Raw genomic sequence first — 18,807 nt, forward strand, 5'->3', positions numbered from 1 at the left:
CTGGACCTAGAGTTGGTAGGAGGAATGCTAACTCTGGGGTTCTTATGGATTGCAAACAGTGAGCTCCTGGGTGAAAGTCTCGTGTTTGTTGGATGTATTTGTCGGCCTCCACTGCAGCTCTTCACCCCCTCTGACCTCCTCCAGCCCTCTCACCATTATGAATACTTATTGTCAATAGACGGCATTGCCATCTGAACCCGATAGTAAGCGTGGAAGAGCCTTTTAAACCCAAATGTTTGAGAATTCGGTTAATATAATTCAAAGCGGGTCAACTTTTTCAACCTCACTGTTGAGATGATGAAAGTCACAGGCTCTGCGAAGTCAATCTGATTCATCCTCTGGGAATCATGAGCCCATTAATCTAGGAGATGGAGATGAATTTCACTGCATAGGAGAAATCCTTCTCACCCTCTTTGGTAATTCATCCTCTGGGTGACATGAATATCTCTGGACTACATGAATGATGAATAATATCCGAGGACATTATATGATTGATGTATTTCAAATTCATGTTGCTCTATGTGGAGGATACTCAGTGAACATTTTATCACTTGCTGCACTAAGACAGACCTCAAGTCAGTGGTTTGGTCTTAGCAGCGTTTCTAAGTCAGAGCAATTTACTAAATAAAATAATATTTCAATGGACTAATCAAGGCTTATTCATTCACTCCATACATGAAGGACGCCGCAGGGCACCCGAACAGCGGAACTAGAGAAGTTTCTTTTCAGAATCATAAAGGAGCCTCGGCCTCTTATTGACAGGCCTCCTCCCACTGAGGTTGTAAACTGGTCCGTCCATCAGCCAGCGGGAAAAGTGCAGTGAATATCAATCAGGACACTCCAGCAGAGGGCCAGCAGCGTGCAAGCTGACCGTGGCTGAGAGAGACGCATAAAGAGGGCCGGTGGGCGGTGGATTGATTTCTTTTGTGAATCGGACGCAGTTGGTAAGAACCCTGCTCTGTAGAGAAGATTTACTGCTAATGTCCACATCTACAAGCTCTTATGCAAATGGCAGTTAACATGGGCTCCCATGCAACCTTTAGTATGCATGAATTTTGATCTCTGATGATCATGTTGCATCATTTTGTCTTTAATATGCTACTTAATATGTTAAGTTAGTGTTAAGGACAAAGGTACTTAACAAACTAACATCCTCTCATAAAAAAGTGAATATGGTAAATATATTGCTTTCTTTATACATGCGGCAGATATGGAGCACCATTAATCACTTGGTGAAAAAGTCCAATAATGATTCTCATTTTTCAACAGCTGAAAGGAAATAGTCTTTAGCTGCTAAATGCTCCCTTGTGTCCACCAGCATGTTGCCAACTCTGTTGTTTTTTGCTGTAGTCATGTGACTAACTGTTCATATAAACACCAATATTAATGTCTGCAGAAAGAATTCATTTGCGAATGCATGAATCTCATTGTTATTGATCAGTGATTCTATATTCCTGTATCATATCATCTGCATGTCAACATTTTGCATTTAATGCAAAGAAACCCCCCCCCCCCCTGAAGTGCTGCAGCTCATGGCGGAGTGGAGGTCAGTCACAGAGACCACGCCTCAGACTTTTCCCTTCCCCAAATGATAACGCTGGTTAGCAAACGAATGTGCGACTTAGAGATATTGTCAGATCTTGTGTCGGCGCGGACCTCTGAGCTGCGCTGGGGCAGCGGAGATGGTGGCAGCCCCCCATCAATGGTTCAGTGTGTTGGGCATAAAAGAAGCAATGTGCCCCAGAGAGAAGGGCTGCCTGTGGCCCAGCGCCACGCAGCTGTGGCACCCGGCAACCCGTCCACGCCCTCTGCTCCCTCCCTCCCGCACTGTTAGTCCACCCTGCAAGGCCAAAATGAGCCCATAATAACGGGCCGCACTGGAAACACATCCGCCGCTGCAATGCGACGCTGTACGAGTGGCGCTCGGGCAACTTTTCTGACCTTTGTTTGAACGGCCGCTCTCTGGCTCTTTAAAGGCGGCACCACACGGGGCACAGCCCTGAGGGGGGGGGGATTTTGTGTTTCAGGAGTTGAAGAGTTGTTTTGTCTGATTATGCCATGTTTCAAAGTTCCGCGGTCCTCGAAATCAGCAGAGCGGCCTCAGGGCTCCGTGCGCCGTGCAGACACTTCATTTTAGATCCTCTGCTGTGGCACGTTCGCCCCCCATGACTGTTGAGTCACGCAGATCCCGTTGCAGAAGTCATTCTAAAGAGCCATAGAACGACCACGTTGTCAGCTGAAAGTATTAACTGACTTTTACCATCTGGCGGCGAGGCCTTCGCCCCCCGAAAGGGACTGGAATAAAATGTGCTCAGATGATGAAAGGCATCTCCTCTACGCAATGTATCAAACCAGCCTGTGCTTCGACTATCATTCACATGCAATGGCCACAAATACAGTTTAAACCTGAGGATGATCAGGACATTTACTACAGGAATCCTTAACACTGAGTCCATCTCGATAGGAGTCCGTCTCTGTGGGAACCAGCAAAAGGGGCCGAAGCACTCGGTTCAGGATGCCACTCGGTTCAGGATGCCACGGCTGGTTTCCTGTGCAGCTGTGATGGGAGCTCTTCTGCCATCTGCAACCACTGGACCCTTCCCCGCTACGCATGCTTGACGGAGCTCGACGGGTCGGTTCCCCTCTGACCCTCTGACCCCTGACGCTCGCCGTGTAGGGCGAGGCTGCGCAATAAAATCACAGCTGAACCAAAAAACAAATGGGAAACCATCCCTTAGGCGTCTCAGTGTTTAAATGAGATACGACATCGCTGTTTGACAATCCATGGCCGAGCGTACATTTCCTCCAAAAAATTACACTGAATTTAAAAATGTTCTCCTTCAAAATAAATGTACGGTCATTTCATGATCTCTGAAGGATCGGCGGTAAGATGTTATCACTCAAGGTCTTGCGTTCAAGGACTAAGAAAAATAGTTTTAATGCTATACTATCTTCTTGTCAACATGTTCGGATGGAGATTTGAATCCCTTTTCTTAACAGCGTTTCAAAACTTTGACCCTCTAATGTCTTTTATTCCTTCCTTTTCATCCAGAAAGGACGGCACTTCAAACGCGACCTTTTAAGTCATCCTTTTCGCCACAGCTCTTTCCCACCGCCGCGGGTCAGAGGTCACGCAGGCCGCAGCAAACACAGAGAAGGAAGCCCTGGCCCGACAGAGGAAGAGACGGGATGAAACACAGTAAATCACATGGACGGGTCGACTTCATCCTTTCACACCTCAATGTGTCGCATAGGGAGGAACGTTGGGAATGGACGTGATTCTCCTCCATGAACACGTGCTCAGAGGTAACCTGCTCTTTTGTGGGTATTGTGTAACTGAATGATTCGTTCCAGTGGAGTCAATGGGCTGAAGAGATGCTTTTATTCTTATTCAAGGGCGGTACGGGAGCTCAAGGGGTGAACAGTGGCCTCGACCAGAATTTTATTGCCGGCCTACGTGGATGTTTTATGAAAAGCAAATAATTCAGTCTTTGTGAAGAATGAAAAGTGCTCACTTATCTAACAATGTGAAGCATTTCCATATTTATTAAGTTTATACACGTGTGATGCTTGTGACCCTAAAGGACTCAATATTAAATCAATAATACAAAAATTTAAATGTAATTCTTTGTTTTTAAGCAAATGTATTTGCTCCTCAAAGCTAAAGCATACCACTAACATTTCATGAGCTAACATGTTCCGTCCTATCAAAGTACCTGGTTCCATATGTTCTGATGAAAAGTATCCCCTTGGCCACCTGTAATAGTTCACTTTAGGTTGAGACACGGTTTATTTTTGACACTCATCAAAGAGTATCTGCAGTGGCCATCAGTATGAGTGTGAGCACCTGTCTCTTTGTGTTTGTCATGTGGTTTTTTAAGTACCTGAATTTACCTCCTTTTCAGCCAGTGCGTGCTGAAAGAAAGTTGTGCAAGTGAGAAGGGAGATGAGGCGAGTGAAATAATCATGATGTTACGTCCCATTTTAATAGCATCATATCCCAGAAAAACAAGAAGCACCGCATGGGCTTCACTTCACTGAGTGATTTATGTTTTTGGATCGCAGCCCTCAGCTGACAGCGAACAGAGACAAGTTGAAAAAGGCCGTCGGGACGATCTCACGTGGATTTTTGGTCTGCTCAAATTTTAGGGAGCTCCACCCCGGGAGGCCGTGGAGCTGTGCTCAGGGGGGTGTTGAGGCACATGATGTGTGACCAGGATTTATTTTCCATGGTTTCAGCTGTTTATTCTGTCTGCACCGCTTCCGCTGTCCTGCCAAGAGGATGAAGACAAACAACAAAAAAAGATGGATATGCTTTATTATTCTACATCTTTAGAGGAGTTTTAATTATAATAATAATGCATTCTTACTTGTATGTTCTTGAGGGAAGTATGCATTTCCTAACAATGGTGTCAAACCTCATGCTGTATGTTTTCATGCTGAGATCGGAAGTGTGGATACTCATTTCTAAATGTGGGCCTCGCAGACACCTTTTCATGTAGCTCAGTCACTGAAAGAGTCTTAAAGGTTAGACCTTTATACACAGAACGGTGTCAAAAAAAGAAAAGCCTTTTACGAGCAAGGATACGTGACGTAGATGCTTCAGAGAAAGGTTTGATGAGACTGAAGAGGATGTGAATCATGTTGCTTTTCATACTTTTCCACAGACAAAAGGCCAGCTGAACACCTGTCACTATCCACAGCTGTAATTAGGAGGCATCTGTCATACACTGGAAACTACTGGAAGTTGCTTACTAAGACACTTTCATTTACCTCTAATTGCCACCTGTTGACCTCCTTGGAAGCCTTGGGGGAAAAATATGCATCTCGCCCCCCCCCTATTTAATCTGGCTCTTTAGTGACTAGATGTTCCGCTTTGTTCCCCATCTGGTGGCTACCTTTGACCGCGCTGTTTTAGTTGCTGGGCTGATAGCATACATATAAGGTTGCAAAACGTGCAAAAGAGAAACAAAGAAATGCATTTCATGCCAAAAATGCGTTGGGATTCTGAAAGCTGAGAGCTGAAAGCTAAAATGAAGCTTGTTGTGCTTTCAGAGATAGTGTTCTGCTCTCCTCGGTTATCTGAGTTACTGTCGCCTTCCTATCATCTCAAACCAGTCGGCCCATTCTCCTCTGACCTCTCACATCAACAGGACATCCACACAACTGCCGCTCACTGGAGATTTTCTCTGTTTAAACCCTATAGAGATGGTTGTGTGTTTGAATCCCAGTAGATCAACCATGCCACGTTCAAAGTCACGTAAATCCTCTTTCTTCCCCATCCTCATGCTCGGTTTGAACTTCAGCAAGTTGCTCTGACCACGTCTACAAGCCTAAATGCATTGAGTTGCGTGCCATGTGATTGGCTGATTAGCCATTTGTCCTAACGAGCCATTGAACCTAATGAAGTGGCCGATATTCTACATGTCTGTGCAGACAGACATGAGACTCAGATGGTACCTTCTGGTAACATATCTACAACCAGCACAACATCTCAAACATGTTCATTCAAAAGTAAACCGTGAACAGGGGAAATAATAAAATAGTGACAGTGATAAAAAATGGTTTGAAAAAGAGACCGTGGATTGGACAATGAAGCTCAAGTGTGGAAAACATTCTAAACAATGTCTTGTGGCTCTATAAGGGAAATACACATTCAATCCTTGCATAATGGTGAGAAAACTAGAATGTGTGCTTCTGCTGCAGCAGATTTGATCGTATTGACAATGTTGTTGTCAAAGCCGTCCAAACCAATGAAGATGCCACTTAATTCAATAGTTTATTGGTGTATTTAATCACTGATAGCGTTCCAGTGAGCACAACGCAGCTGACGCACATTAATGGCCTGGGATTAATGGCCTTGTGTTGTTAATCCAGCATTAATGGCACTACGCTGGATAAATAAAACCACTGTGGCTTAAAGTCGGGTGAGCTTGAATAATTTGTATGTGTTAATATGTTCATATCGCTGTATCTTCTTAACGTAGTGCAACACTGAAGTCCAGGGGACTGACAGTGATTAAACAATCCAGCAACCCCCTAATTAGGGATTCAGTTCCGTCAAACAGCAGGCTTTTCAAAATAAAACGTTGTCCATTTACCACCCGAACGGGGAAAGATACCTCTCTATTAATGCGTTTCACGGCTGAGTAGCTTTCATTGTAAAAGAACACAAATGATGTCAACTCAGTACGCAAAGATGAGGGAGTCTCGCCCCCCCGCAGCGGACCCTGGTGATGAAATCCAAAGAATTATGACGACATCGCAAGAAACCCTTTGATGTTTTTCTTTTGGGAAATATTTCATCCCGAGCAAGAAAGCGAAAGACCGCAAAGCGAAGAGTGCAGATATATTTAAACGGTGTGAATGTGAAGAATCTGCCAGAGACACGTGAACGCGGCGTGACGTCATCCGTGCCGGCGTGTTTCTGCGTGTTTTCTTGGGATTGGAACACTTGTTGACCGAGATGTCATGTGTTTGGTTTTGATTTATTTACTTCTATTGCGGGAACGACACCGTCGTCTTTCTTCTTTAACCCCCCCCACCCCCCGCACGCTGTTACGCGTGCTCCCCTCTCTCCCCTCCCTCCCCCTGCCTAAACCCTCGCCTCCTCGCCCGTCCGCCTCCCTCACTGCATCTGACAGCGTCCCTCCCTCTTTCTCTCCTTCTCCTCCTTCCTGTCCTTCTCTCTTTAGGCTTTTTCACCGGCAAAACACCGACACGCTGCCCGTCCCCCCTCCTCCTCCTCCTCCTCCTCCTCTTCCTCCTCCCGTAACCGGAGAATAAACGCGGAGCGGCGAAGGGAGCAGGATTCACCTCCGCCGGTGCGCACCCCATCCATGGTCCTCCCCTGGATGTCCGCCTGACAGAAGGGTACGTTGGAATATGAAAACCCGCCTCACGGTCTCTCTCTCTCTCGCTAGTTGGCTCGATGGCGTCTTATAAGCAGAGGCTTGGTTTTGTAAAAACGATTTGTTCACTACCGGGCTCTAACGTCCCCCCCCCTCCTTAATGATTACCGGTTCCTGTTGTATATTCTCTCTCCCTCCCCAATTCTTTTTGTTGTATGATTGCGTTTAGCTGCTGCTGCGGTGGAAGAAGACATAATTCATGCGTTCATCTCAAGCTGAGCCTGCGGGGCTTATTGTTGGGAAGGAGTTGTTGCGTCGTTCTTACTAGACCAGTAAGTGCGCACCCCCCCCCCACCCCCCCATCAGCACCACCACTTTCCGGATCTGGACAGCCACTCCACAGACCACGTGATGCTCTACGCTCATTTTAGAAAGATAGAAAGAGAGAAGAAAAGTTGTTCTGTTTGGGTCTGAACCTCTCAGGACACTCTGGACCTGCTATTTGGCCCCTTTGAAGTCTGTGTGCTCTCTGACACACCCACCTCTAATTATGCAACCGCCACGCTTGACAGATGCACACGTACACACACACACACACACACACACACACACACACACACACACACACAGAGTCAGTGGTGCACACCCTCTCTTGTAAACAACCCCCCCCCCCCCCCTCGTTCGCCCACACCAACTGAAACTGAAGGTGTAGTCTGCTGGATTTTGGCCTCCTTTCCGTCTTCGTCTTAGCTCTGGCGCGATCATTTGTGCAGACGCTGCGTCCTGGGACGAGAGGCCCGGTGGGCTGAGCTGTGCTCGGCGTAGTGCCTGCGTGACGGGGCACGTCCCCCGTGTGCAAATAGCCTCACCTTTTGGCCCCCTGGGCTGTTTTTTGTGGGTGTTGAGGAATTGCATTCAGTAATTGTCGTAGAATGCTTTTTACCAGTGCAAGCAATCCGTGGGGGGGGGGGGGGTTTGACTCCTTGTGGGATGGACTCCCCGGTTGTAGCCCCCCCCCCCCCCCCCCCCCCCCCCCCGACGTCCCCTAACAATGTTTCTACCTATTACATTGAGTTGTTTAGTCAGTTTCTGTGCGTGTTCATGCCGGCCCGCAGTGTTCCCGCTCCGGGGGGGGGGGGGGGGGGCACAACTCTTTGGTCACGCTCTTCCTTCGGGGGCTCACGTGCACGCACTCAGGTGGCAGAAGGCCTGCGTAGTGACTCTGCCAGCCAGCCAGCTGATGCCCCCCCCCCCTCCCTTCCTGCTCCCCACCCCCTGCGTCCCCTTATTCCCTCGCCCCCCCTAACCACCAGGGAGCCATTTCCTCAACCCAGCGGCAGTTTTCTCTCCACAGTTTGTTCATCGCTGCCACAACAGTGAAATTGCAATCACACAGACTTCGAGCGCGTCGAAGTGAGTCCGACTCAACGATTGTGTGTGACTGTTTCTTTTGGTTGATGTAGAATTTCTACAATAGTCTCGCTACTTGTGTGCACATGTTTTTGTTTGTGCGTGTGTTCAGTCGCCCGAGGGCTCTGTGATATCACGCTGCTGCTTACCACCATTTGCAATTCAAAACGAGCATGTATGAGGCATCCAGCGGGGCCGAAGCCGCCCCCCCCCCCCCCTTGTCTCATTGGAGACGAGTCATGGCTCTCCGGTTAACTCGGCCTTTTGTTCTTGACTCCTCTGTGGGAAACAAAGATCAGTGGCGTGGCCACGGCGGATGAAACAGAATCAAGGAGGAAGAGGTGGCCATTTTACCCGAGTCATGGTTTCTTTCGTCTATGCTGTAGCTCCTTGCACATGGAGCTATCAATGATACCGAGGCATGCGGCAGCTGTGTGTGTGTGTGTTTGTGTATGTGTGTGTGGGTGTGTGTGTGTCCTGTGCTTGTCATTGCTTTTGGCCCAGCTGGCTGCTCGTTGCATCGCCACGTTTTCTGTAGCCCGATGATCGGGGTCACGTCTCGTCCTGTCTGCTGAACACTAGTGACAATTCAGACACACACACACACACACACACACACACACACACACACACACACACACAGAGTCATACACATGGAGGGATTATTTGGATGGACCTGCAGGGGTCAGGCTCAAGGGCCCAAAGTGTCTGGGAACCGACGCGCCTCCAACCAGCAAAATGTCCCTAAAAAGATGCGTACCAACAAAGAACAGACTTGAAATGACCACAAAGATGCATAAGACTGCAAAGAGATTTGAAACGGATGCAAACAGACACATGACAACCACAAAGAGACACAGAATAACTACAAAGACACACAATAATATAATAATGGTACGCAGCGTCATTCAAGTTGTGCACCCGAACACAAGGGACCAGCAGGAAACACAGCGTGCCTCCTGTAGACCTGATACGGAAGACCAAAGCTGGTGCCACATGGTGCCATGTAAATACTTTAGTAGACCACGTTTGATCACGATTACACCCCTTTTCCAGCCAAATTAGCATTCATATGCAGTTTTACTAAAACACAGGAAAACCTGCTACGAGTAGGCAATGGACTATAACACCTAACTACTAACTACCTCACCTAACCCTAACCCCTAATCCTAACCCTTGCCGGTGCAAGTAGACAAGTAAGATTTTGAAAACTTATAGTTACTTCCTTTTACAGTTTTTGTTTCTTTTTTTCTGAGGAGCAGCGAGGTAAACTGACCGTATCTTGGTCAATATAGTCGAGTACCTCTGAGGAAGGCGCATAACTGACATCTAACTGTGTAAATCAAAGTTGTATTTTGACCTAATCAGAATATCTGATTGTCGTTACAGTTGAACGACCAAGAAAGAGGTTTTATTTAGTTTTCTCTTGCTTCTGTCGACTCTGAACGAAATATGCAGCGAGGTGAAATTACTGCTATCAGACTGCAGTCTAGCTTTGACAGAAGCATATTGATTAGAATACTTTCAACAAATTAAAGTAATTACCCAAATCCTTGTCAATTTTGGCACTGAGGGTATGCCGATTGTAACCTTTCCCATGAAAGGCCAAAGCCAGATGTCAGTGGGTGCTCATTGTCCACGGGGAATGGAGCCTTTACAAAACTAAAGTGATGTGTGACAATAAAAAGTCAAGGCTTAAATGCCCCGACCTTTAGTCTCTAATACTTCTCAATAGCATTTTGCAAACCATCCCAGTCTAAATGCCACCATCACACAAACATTATTTACACGCCGTGCACCAAACACTCGATACCCAATAACTGATGAGCAACGCTGTGTCACTGACGGAGGGATCCGTGCGTACTACCGAGTGCACTGCAGCTTGGGGTTCGTTCCTCTACCCAACAGCCTTCGACGTTTGGAATAATCCAAAATAAAAGACGATAAAGTGACCTCATCAGGACGCCGCACTGGCCGCAGTCCTCTCAGAATGTCGTTTCCCCTCAGACCTGAACGTCGAATGGTTTCGCCGCCTGGTCCACAGTTCCTCCATCTGTCCAGGTCTCTCTTCACAAGCTCTCCGTCTGATCGGGGCTTCGTATTTAGCTTTTGGGCTTCACTCACACCGCTGCGGGCCGATATTGTTGCCTTCCTCACATTGCATCATTCTGTCTGCAGTCAGACAGTTAGATGTGAAAAGAGGCTCTTTCATGCCAGGAGGCAGCTTTATTTCACAAATCTCCTTCACCTTCAGTCGCAAAGCTCCCCGCGGTTGATGGGAAGCGTCACTTTGCCCTTCTGAAGGGGAGGCAGAGAGCTTTGCTCTGAGCAGCAGCAGCAGCGCGGCTCAGCTCGCCTTAGCCTGATGATTACAGTGAGTCAGCAGTTTTTCCATAAACCCCCCCCCCCCCCCCCCCCCACCCCGCGCCCCCTCCCGTCCTTCGCATACCTCACTCGTCTCCCTCGGCCCCTCTCGACCGCAGCCTCCTTTGAACAAATCCCCATTGCCTCTAAAGGATGACACTCATTGTGTTGTTTTCTGGGACTGATCCGTTGCAAAGATACCCATAAGGCTTCTCTTTTTTTTTGGGCCTCCCCACGGTTAAATTTATGAGCCAAAGTTGACAAGGAAGAAGAACAGTTGTCACTCCTTTTTTAGGGCTGTTTATTCTGCCGTCCTCTTTGTCTGCCGAGGAAAAGCTGGTCTCCAGCTACGTTGGCTCCTTCCAACAAAACGAGCCAGCAGCCATTGTTTTCCTCTGGGCCGCTTTGCACTTGGCAATCACAAATTGCCGCCTTTTGCACTCAACAGTTGTGGAGGAAAGCTAATTCCGCCGCTGAGCTCTCCGTCTCCCCGATGATTAGAGGGTGTGATTGCCTCACGCAGTGCAGATAGCGGTGTGCGCCCAGGTCGTCTATGGTGCAATGTATTTATAAATGCATAAAAGGAGCCCTAAAAAAAGGATTAGAGAGGGATTAAAGTTGCCCCCCCCCCCCCCCCGCCATTGAAAGAAGTACTAATTCACAATAAGGCCATGCTTGCTGGTGCTGCTGAGGGAAATTGAGTTGATTTGCACACACAACGTTGCAGGTGTTACGGTTCGTCCTCTGAGGATGATGTTCCCGTGGTAACCGGACTGTGATTAAAAAGAAATTCTGGTTAACGAGGTACGCTGCTCCGCTGAGAAAGTCGGGTGAACTTTGACCTCTGGATTACGTCTCACTGCTAATTAAAAGGCGGTTGTGCACGGAACGGCCAGGGAAGCAGGTGGGTGGAGCGTGCATGTAGTCAGCTGGCTTCTGTGCAGTGCTCTGTGCAGGAGCGCTTCCCGTGGCTTCTGAACCGGTCAGACAGGTTACAGGGCAGATCCAGGCAGAGCGTCGCGCTCCACACTCTGAGGAAAGACGCCCTGTGTTTCCTGTTGTGTGGTTTGTGCGTTTGGGTTGGCTGCACAAACCTCTGTCTGTGGGTGTGTTTGTAACTCAGTGAAGTATCTGTATCTGTAACTGTAAACACACACACACACACATACACACACCCGCACAAAGTTGTTAACCTTTTTTTCTGGCCTCTGCTCCAAAGATAGCATGATTTTTTTTATTATTATATATTATTTAGATATTTTCTGTCAAGATAAAGGGGAACCCCTGTGAGTGTTCTGATGTGTAAAAATCAGATTATATGTTAATGGTGAAAAAATAAATAGATACCACACAAAAAACCCCTTCAGAGTTTGAGAATAGCCTGGAAAAAAAAAAACACTAACAGGGTATCCAGCTCTACAAAACATGGATATTTTCAGAGTAAAACGAAGCGTGGACAGTAATCCAGGAGTCACCAGGATGACCAGCACACCAATCGTTGTTTCTTTTACTTTGACTTCGGAAAAGGAGGGAAATGTGGCGGATATCAGCGTATATGGAGCGATTTGCTCGTCTTCTTTGTTATCTTCTAGCTCCGACCCACTGCTCAAGTTTTTGGCTCAGTTCTGTCCCACTGCAGGAACATGTGTTTTCTAGTTTAGCCCAGAGTTTACTTCACATAAATTAATGTAAAGTGTTCTTTATCTTTATATGAATCTCTGGGTTCCTCCTTTTTAAACGGAATTGAAACACCCCCCCCCCCCCTATTTAGGCAAATTTGTACAATTTAAAAAGGTGCCAAATCAGGAAAAATAACCAACGTTGTTTTTAACACTGGCTTGTACTGCTCGCCCCCCCCCACCCCTAGCATCGCACTGCTTCTAGTTAAAAAGCACACCTCTCGGATGTATCAGACCGTAACAGGCAGTGCTACGATGATGATGATGATGATGATGATGATGATTTAACAAAATGAACCCCTAACTCAAATGCAAATGGATAAATTGCTGGATGGCTTATCAGGATTGCAGGTGATTTCATTTGGGACGATCGACTAATCCATTAAGCACCAGTTAGATATCATTTGGTCGCATGAGGTGGAACATTAGATGGATCGAAAAGGCTTTTAAAATGAAATGGAAGAAAAAACGTATTGTTGTTTTTCATGCTTTCAACTGTGGATAACTTTAATTGTGATTTGGCACAGTCGAGACACCTGAGCATGCCGACAGGAACAGTTCTTTCCGTTGCATTTCCATGCAACAATAAGAAAGAAATAGATTTTACTGTGACAGATTGCATTTCTCCAGAAACCTCTAAAGAAAAGTCCCCCAAATCAAACTGCACTATATCCAAAATAGAATGGGAAAAACATTATGAATCCAATGCAAAGCATCGTGGGTAATGTAAACTACACACGTTTACTGGCTAATAGGATAATATAGGATAGATGGACATGCGCAGTTATTTAGAGGGTCTGTTTCTCCGACAAATTGAATGTCTATATGTGGACGTAGTCACCATGATGTCCCCTTTAAAGTCATGCATTCATAAACTCATGTTTGCAATGAGTTAATGAAGAGTTAATTAAGAGGTTGAAGGGTTGATGTTATAATGATGTATTATAGCACGTTTTAATGCACACTGAAAAATCAGGAATCAGGAATCAGGAATCAGGAATCAGGAAACGTTTATTGCCATTGTATGTTGTACATACATAGAAATTGTCTTGGCGGAAGGTGCAAAAATAGGTGTGGATCACTGTCTTTCATACAATCAAATTGACTATTTCTTTGCAGATGTTTTAAAGTAAGAGTGCAGAACTGAAGGCTTCTGCCTGGTTTAATGTGATAAAAGGGCACTCCTCAAGTTAAAGAGATACTACCGAGTGTGGATGCTACAGTGTCACATGAAAAGGGACACGGGTCGCTTTGCAACGCGGCCGTTTCCTTCTCCTTCCTCTTCTGTGAAGGCATTCATCATTTTTCCTTCAATCTTTGTGCACGTCGTTGCCTGCACGTGTCATTTGTCCTTCACACTCGTATGAGCTGTCTGCTGTGCTCTCCGTCTCCTCTGCGTGCCGATGAGCGTCCTCCCACCTCATTAATATTGTTGTTGATTTACAACCAGAGTGGGCGCTCTCGTCTGCAGAGAGCTCCTTTTTCATGAAAAATCCTGAACTGATTTTTGGGCCACCAACGGAGTGTCGGAAGCCATGAAAGCCGGTCCACATTTTTACATCCGACTCCCGTAGGTTCAGCTTCAGTCCTTTGTGGATGGAGCGTGATGCTGTGTTGGGTTTTTGATCCCTCGTGTGCTGCCAGTCAGCTCCTCACCTGAAGTTTTGAGGCCATTGCTCAACTACGGAAGCCACAGGTGGCTTTTCTCTAATTATTCCTTGTTTTTTTGAGTTTTCTCTTTTTTTCGCTGGCCGGCGTTAAATGTTTCTCTGTCATTTTTCTCCTTTTCTTTTTTTCTTCATCTTCTCTTTATGTTGGCAGCATTAATGACAGTCATTTTTTCTTCTTCCTAACTCATAACGGAGGTGCCCTCTCATGGTCGTTTCAGTGCTGCCATCTCACCACCAACAGCACAGCAGCGTTCGCAAAACCTTCCGCAGACTCAGCCGCTCGCTGTTGGCTTTGCGCTGTTGGCTTTGCGCTGTCGTTTAGGAGCCTCACTGTTAAGCCCACTACTGAGCAGTGTTGCACAGACAAATGAGGTTTACTACTCTAAATGTTCTGGAGTGGCGCTGAGGACTCTTTTCAGCCTCAGTCTCTCTGTCCCTGTCTATACTTAAACAAATACCACCGAGCTCCTTGTTCAGCATCTTTTCAAATGCTCTGACACTGACACCAACAGCACAGAGAGCTCCTGTAGCTTCCTTTCAGCCACTGATCCTAATAAGGAGATGAATGGTTCTATACAAACAGCAGAGTGACACTGGGCACGCTGCCTCCTCCTTTCTCCCGTGTGCTCAGGGGGGGAAACGCCTGTTTAAGCCACCTCGGATCTGCTTTCTGTTCCTGCGTAGGAAAAGCATAAAGAATATAGTTAGCTTTAAGTGGAAGCCAGAAAGAAACGCACAAGCTGGCCACAAGCTGAGTTTGAAGTTAAGCAAATTCATACCCCAGCTGAAACATAATTGCAAAAATGTGAATAGGCAGCTCAGAAACACTGAATGTTTGTTTTCTGTGTCTAATGTGCTGGCTTCCTGGCTAGTGTCTGTACTCAGTTCGAGTTTCTTTAAAACTGTATAGTCAAAGAAAACCAAAACAGCCACAACAAAAGAACGGCTTACAGTATTAGTTAACTTACCTGCTCAATGTTTCTGGAGACACAGCCACCTTACAGAAATCAATTGTAGTTATAGAAAATAAATGGATTAATGACACATAATTAAAGATCACTGTAAGAAATAGGAATGCAAAAAAAAGTATGAATTGTTTTGTTTCCTTTTCATTTAAAATGAGCAGCAGGAAGAATAAGAGCTTTATTCTGAACCTTGCTGAAAACACTTATTTAACGCTGGGAACATGGGCATAGAGCTTTTTACACCCACAGTGTCAGTTATGCATTGCTGTCCTTATTATCTCATGGCTATATTAAGAATCTTTACAAATGCAAGAGGAGTCCAAAATTCTAAAAGCATGTTTTTTAGTAACGGTGTGTCTGGTTTCTGCAGCATCGCATTGTGTTTAGTGATGAGAGAAACCAAATGAAATACAGTAATCTAAGAATTCCTTGGCTGATATTTGAAATGTTTCCATGACCCTTTGTTCTTAATTAACATGAAGCTCAACCTTTATTCAGCCGAGTGTGTTTACTCACTTGACAACATTGACAAAATGAAAAAAGAGCCTTGTTAGAAATGGAAAGGGCTGCAGTATGAAACCCACTTTCAATAGAATTCTTATTTATTTCTCTTCAAAAGCGAGTGGGATTCTCACCCTGTTTCCCTTGTAAAGTGGTTTGCATTTGCATTTGTTGTGTAACAAAACGTGGAAGTGAAATACATCACAGCTGGGATTATATATGTTTCTCCTCCTCCTCGGTCGACGCCAGCACTTCATTTTACACCATTTGTGCACACATGCTTTTATTGTACATTTAGATAATTGATCAGGGGTGGATCTCTCACAATCTTTTGCACCAACCGCAAACTCGACTCTGTCTCTGCAGCTGAATTGTCGGTGCTCACCAGCAGCCATTTTCACCTAAAGTGCCTTTGACACCAGCCTCATTTCAGTGAGCTTCACCGATTATTTTCCCGAGGCGGACCTCCGTGGCCACGCTGTGTTCCACCAAGCAGCCAGCTGTGCCTCTGAGGATTGAAACCCGAAGGGCGGCACAAGTGTTTCACTGGACCACTGAACGGGCTGATTCAATGTCGACACTAGACTCATTCCCTCAGTAAACATTCGAAACACGAGGTCATATCGCTAAAGTCTCGACTTTACTTTGATGTGCGCTAGGTCAATTATGGTTCCATTTTGAAAAAAATAGATGCTTTGGGTCAGAGATGTGGGACAGAGACGGGCTAGCCTTTTCCCTCTGTTTCAAGTGGTTGTCCTAAGCTAAGCTAAGCTAAGCTAAGCTAGCTGCCTGCACGCTTGACGTACGTACACTGACACCAGAATGTACCTAGAAAGGAAGAATGGTGTTTCCCACTGTGATGGGACTTGTCATCTCATGTGGGTGCAAAAGAAAAAGAGGACTTTATTATTTTTTATGCAGCAGACAAACAAGACGGACGCGTTAATTGAACGTGCTTTGAAGCTGTAACTGGGTACCTTTTTGTTTGATGCAAAATGCGGATCTAGCCAGAGATCTGCAGACTTTGTGCTCTACCATCTGCCTCCACGCGGTCTCAGCCAAGACGTTAGAACGTTTGAACAAACAAACTAGCAAACTAGATAAATCAAGCTCTTCTTCAGTATTACTTTTGACCCTTCACTGCGATCAATACGCCGCCCAATCGCAGCAACAGACCCCCCCATTAAAACAGGAACAAATGCAAATTGGAGGGGCCCGGCGGATTCTTTGCATCCAATGCCTATGAACCAGGTTCCTATGGTTCATATTCATCACACGTTGGGCCCATTCATGTATAAGGGACCGTTCGTCACTCAACAGTTTATGTTCTTGTAGCTTCCTCTGCGTGTTGGAGGAGTCCCGGTAATAATGGACTGTTGGCAATGGTTAAACACAGAGAAGGATTTCCTCAGGAAATGTCAATGTTCACGTAGCCATTTGAGAATGAGCAGTGAAAAGACACAAATAGCACATTCAGTTGGACCACAATCAGCTTGTATTGTGTGCTTGTCTTGAGCTTTTCTCTCTAGTGGCACCGACCGCCTGTGGCTGCTCACTTCAGCGTCACAACCGAGATGGACCTTGCCAGCGCTGGCAGTGCGTTGTCCTTCTAATTCTCTCGCTCTGGTGTCCGCCTCCACTTTCTCATTTCCTACTGGTGTCCTGATTGTCCCGACGCGGTCCCAACGAGGTTGCTTGATGATAACACAATTCATCTCCATCACCTCTGCCAGCATATTCCAATCGCACTGACTAGTAGTCTTCTTCCAGCCCCATCGGAGGGGAGCCGATGCAGAGTCCCCCGTCATCTGGACCGGTGTGTTTGATAATAGTAAATCTGTCCGCTTTAATTACAACACTCATATCAATGGGCTCTGCTTCCTTTCTGCTGCCTAGAAGAAGGACTCCTGCTGAAGGCCGCAAGCTGCTGCTGCCTTCGGGTCAAAGCCTTTCACTCGGATGGCAATGCCTGAGCTTTCATTTCCGTCGATAGTGTTTCTGCGTTGGCTTTCTGTGGCGGTTGCCATGCGAGGTTGGCTTACCAGAATCTGCCGCGACAGGTTGCTGATGTTCACTTGTAAAACAAACGTGTGTTCAGCAGGTTTGCGTAAAATCAGAGCCACGCGCGCTCGTGCATCAATCAATCATCAGCGCTACCGCTGAAGCGTTGGGGCACGGCACAGGAGTGAGCTCATCGGGGCGTCCACGTCTCCGCGTTCCCTCGCCTGCAGCCTTTATGATTGCTCATCACGCCCACATTCATTATTCATTCTGATTATACTTTCACATTTTCCATATTTCATGGGTTAGGTTGATTACCACTTTGTCAACGACTGGTGTCCAGTGTGGGTTTGTTGTGTTTGCATGAATATTTAATGTCCGGAGATGGGAAGTACATTGCTTCGGCACATTAGATGCCGCCATTAATGTGATTGGTGAACGAGGGGAATCGGGGGGATTCTATTAGCGCTGATTTGTTCTGTTTTTGCCTTTAAGCGAGCAGAATTAAGGACGAGCCGCTCATCTAATTCATATAATTATATCTGTGGATGTCTTGCTTGGGAAGTTTTGCAGAGAGTCGAGGAGTAAAACAGCTTTGCTCTCAGATAATCATGCAAACTACAGGGAATACATAATTGATTTTGAATTCATTTCCCAAAACCAAAAAGCAAGTAATTGACCGTGTAAGCTTATCAACTCTGCAAATAATTGAATGTGAAGCAGAAAAACATGTAAGTTTGAGTTGCAAGGTTTTCTGCATGGCAGCAGTGCTATCGGGCTGAAAACATCACATTTGGAATGTTTTTCGGTCTGGCGGGACCTAACATCCAAATGTGTGCTTCATCAGTTCAACGCCTCAAATCTACAATTCTGTTTGACAAAAGAAGTAAGTTTGGATTGAAACTTAATTGTAAAGACCTTGATAGACTCAGTCACCCTTTGCATTACCTCCCCACACTCACCTCAGAGCCTATTATGGTGTTTACCATTGGTGCACTTCCTGTTGTCTTGTATAGAAGTCAATGGTTGTCCTGTGGGTTCTTGGTGAGAGGCCTTACGTTTGGTGGTTAACATAAGCCTACGAGACTTACTATACTTGTGGAATAAAAGCAATGCAAGCAGTGAGGATACCTCTACTGCGTTATGCAGTAGAGGTATGCATCCTGTATATCCTCTATTCTAACCCTTTAGAATAGAACCTAATTGAATTGTTGGGTCTGTGTCAAACATCAGCTCTTCAATAAAAAAGAAAACTAAATAGAATTTATTCCAACAAGAACAGCTGAAGCCCAAGGGACACTTGCTCTGTTGGACGTGGGGACCGGCTTAGTGGCTCTCCATTTGTCTGAAGCGGACACTTTATTTT

At 46.1% G+C, this 18,807-nt stretch overlaps 1 protein-coding gene and 1 long non-coding RNA gene across 11 annotated transcripts in view; both read left to right on the plus strand.

The window, feature by feature from the left end:
• Positions 1-825: 825 nt before the first annotated feature.
• LOC119229510 (uncharacterized) lies at positions 826-3,567 on the plus strand. Its single transcript, XR_005121625.2, has 3 exons — positions 826-944; positions 3,053-3,306; positions 3,397-3,567. It is a non-coding gene; the product is annotated as an uncharacterized LOC119229510 (long non-coding RNA).
• A 3,037-nt stretch (positions 3,568-6,604) lies between these two features.
• The window catches only part of LOC119229508 (band 4.1-like protein 1), a 50,272-nt gene continuing 38,069 nt past the window's right edge, over positions 6,605-18,807 (plus strand). For 6 of the 10 annotated variants that reach the window (XM_037489934.2, XM_037489935.2, XM_037489936.2 and 3 more), the window contains exon 1: positions 6,607-6,873. The gene's annotated coding sequence lies outside the window, so the exon portion shown is untranslated. Of the gene's footprint in view, positions 6,874-18,807 lie in introns of all 10 variants that reach the window. The other 4 variants (XM_037489927.2, XM_037489930.2, XM_037489933.2 and 1 more) reach the window with 2 other exon arrangements.

The sequence above is a fragment of the Pungitius pungitius genome, chromosome 8 (genome assembly GCF_949316345.1).
Source record: "Pungitius pungitius chromosome 8, fPunPun2.1, whole genome shotgun sequence".
NCBI lineage: Eukaryota > Metazoa > Chordata > Actinopteri > Perciformes > Gasterosteidae > Pungitius > Pungitius pungitius.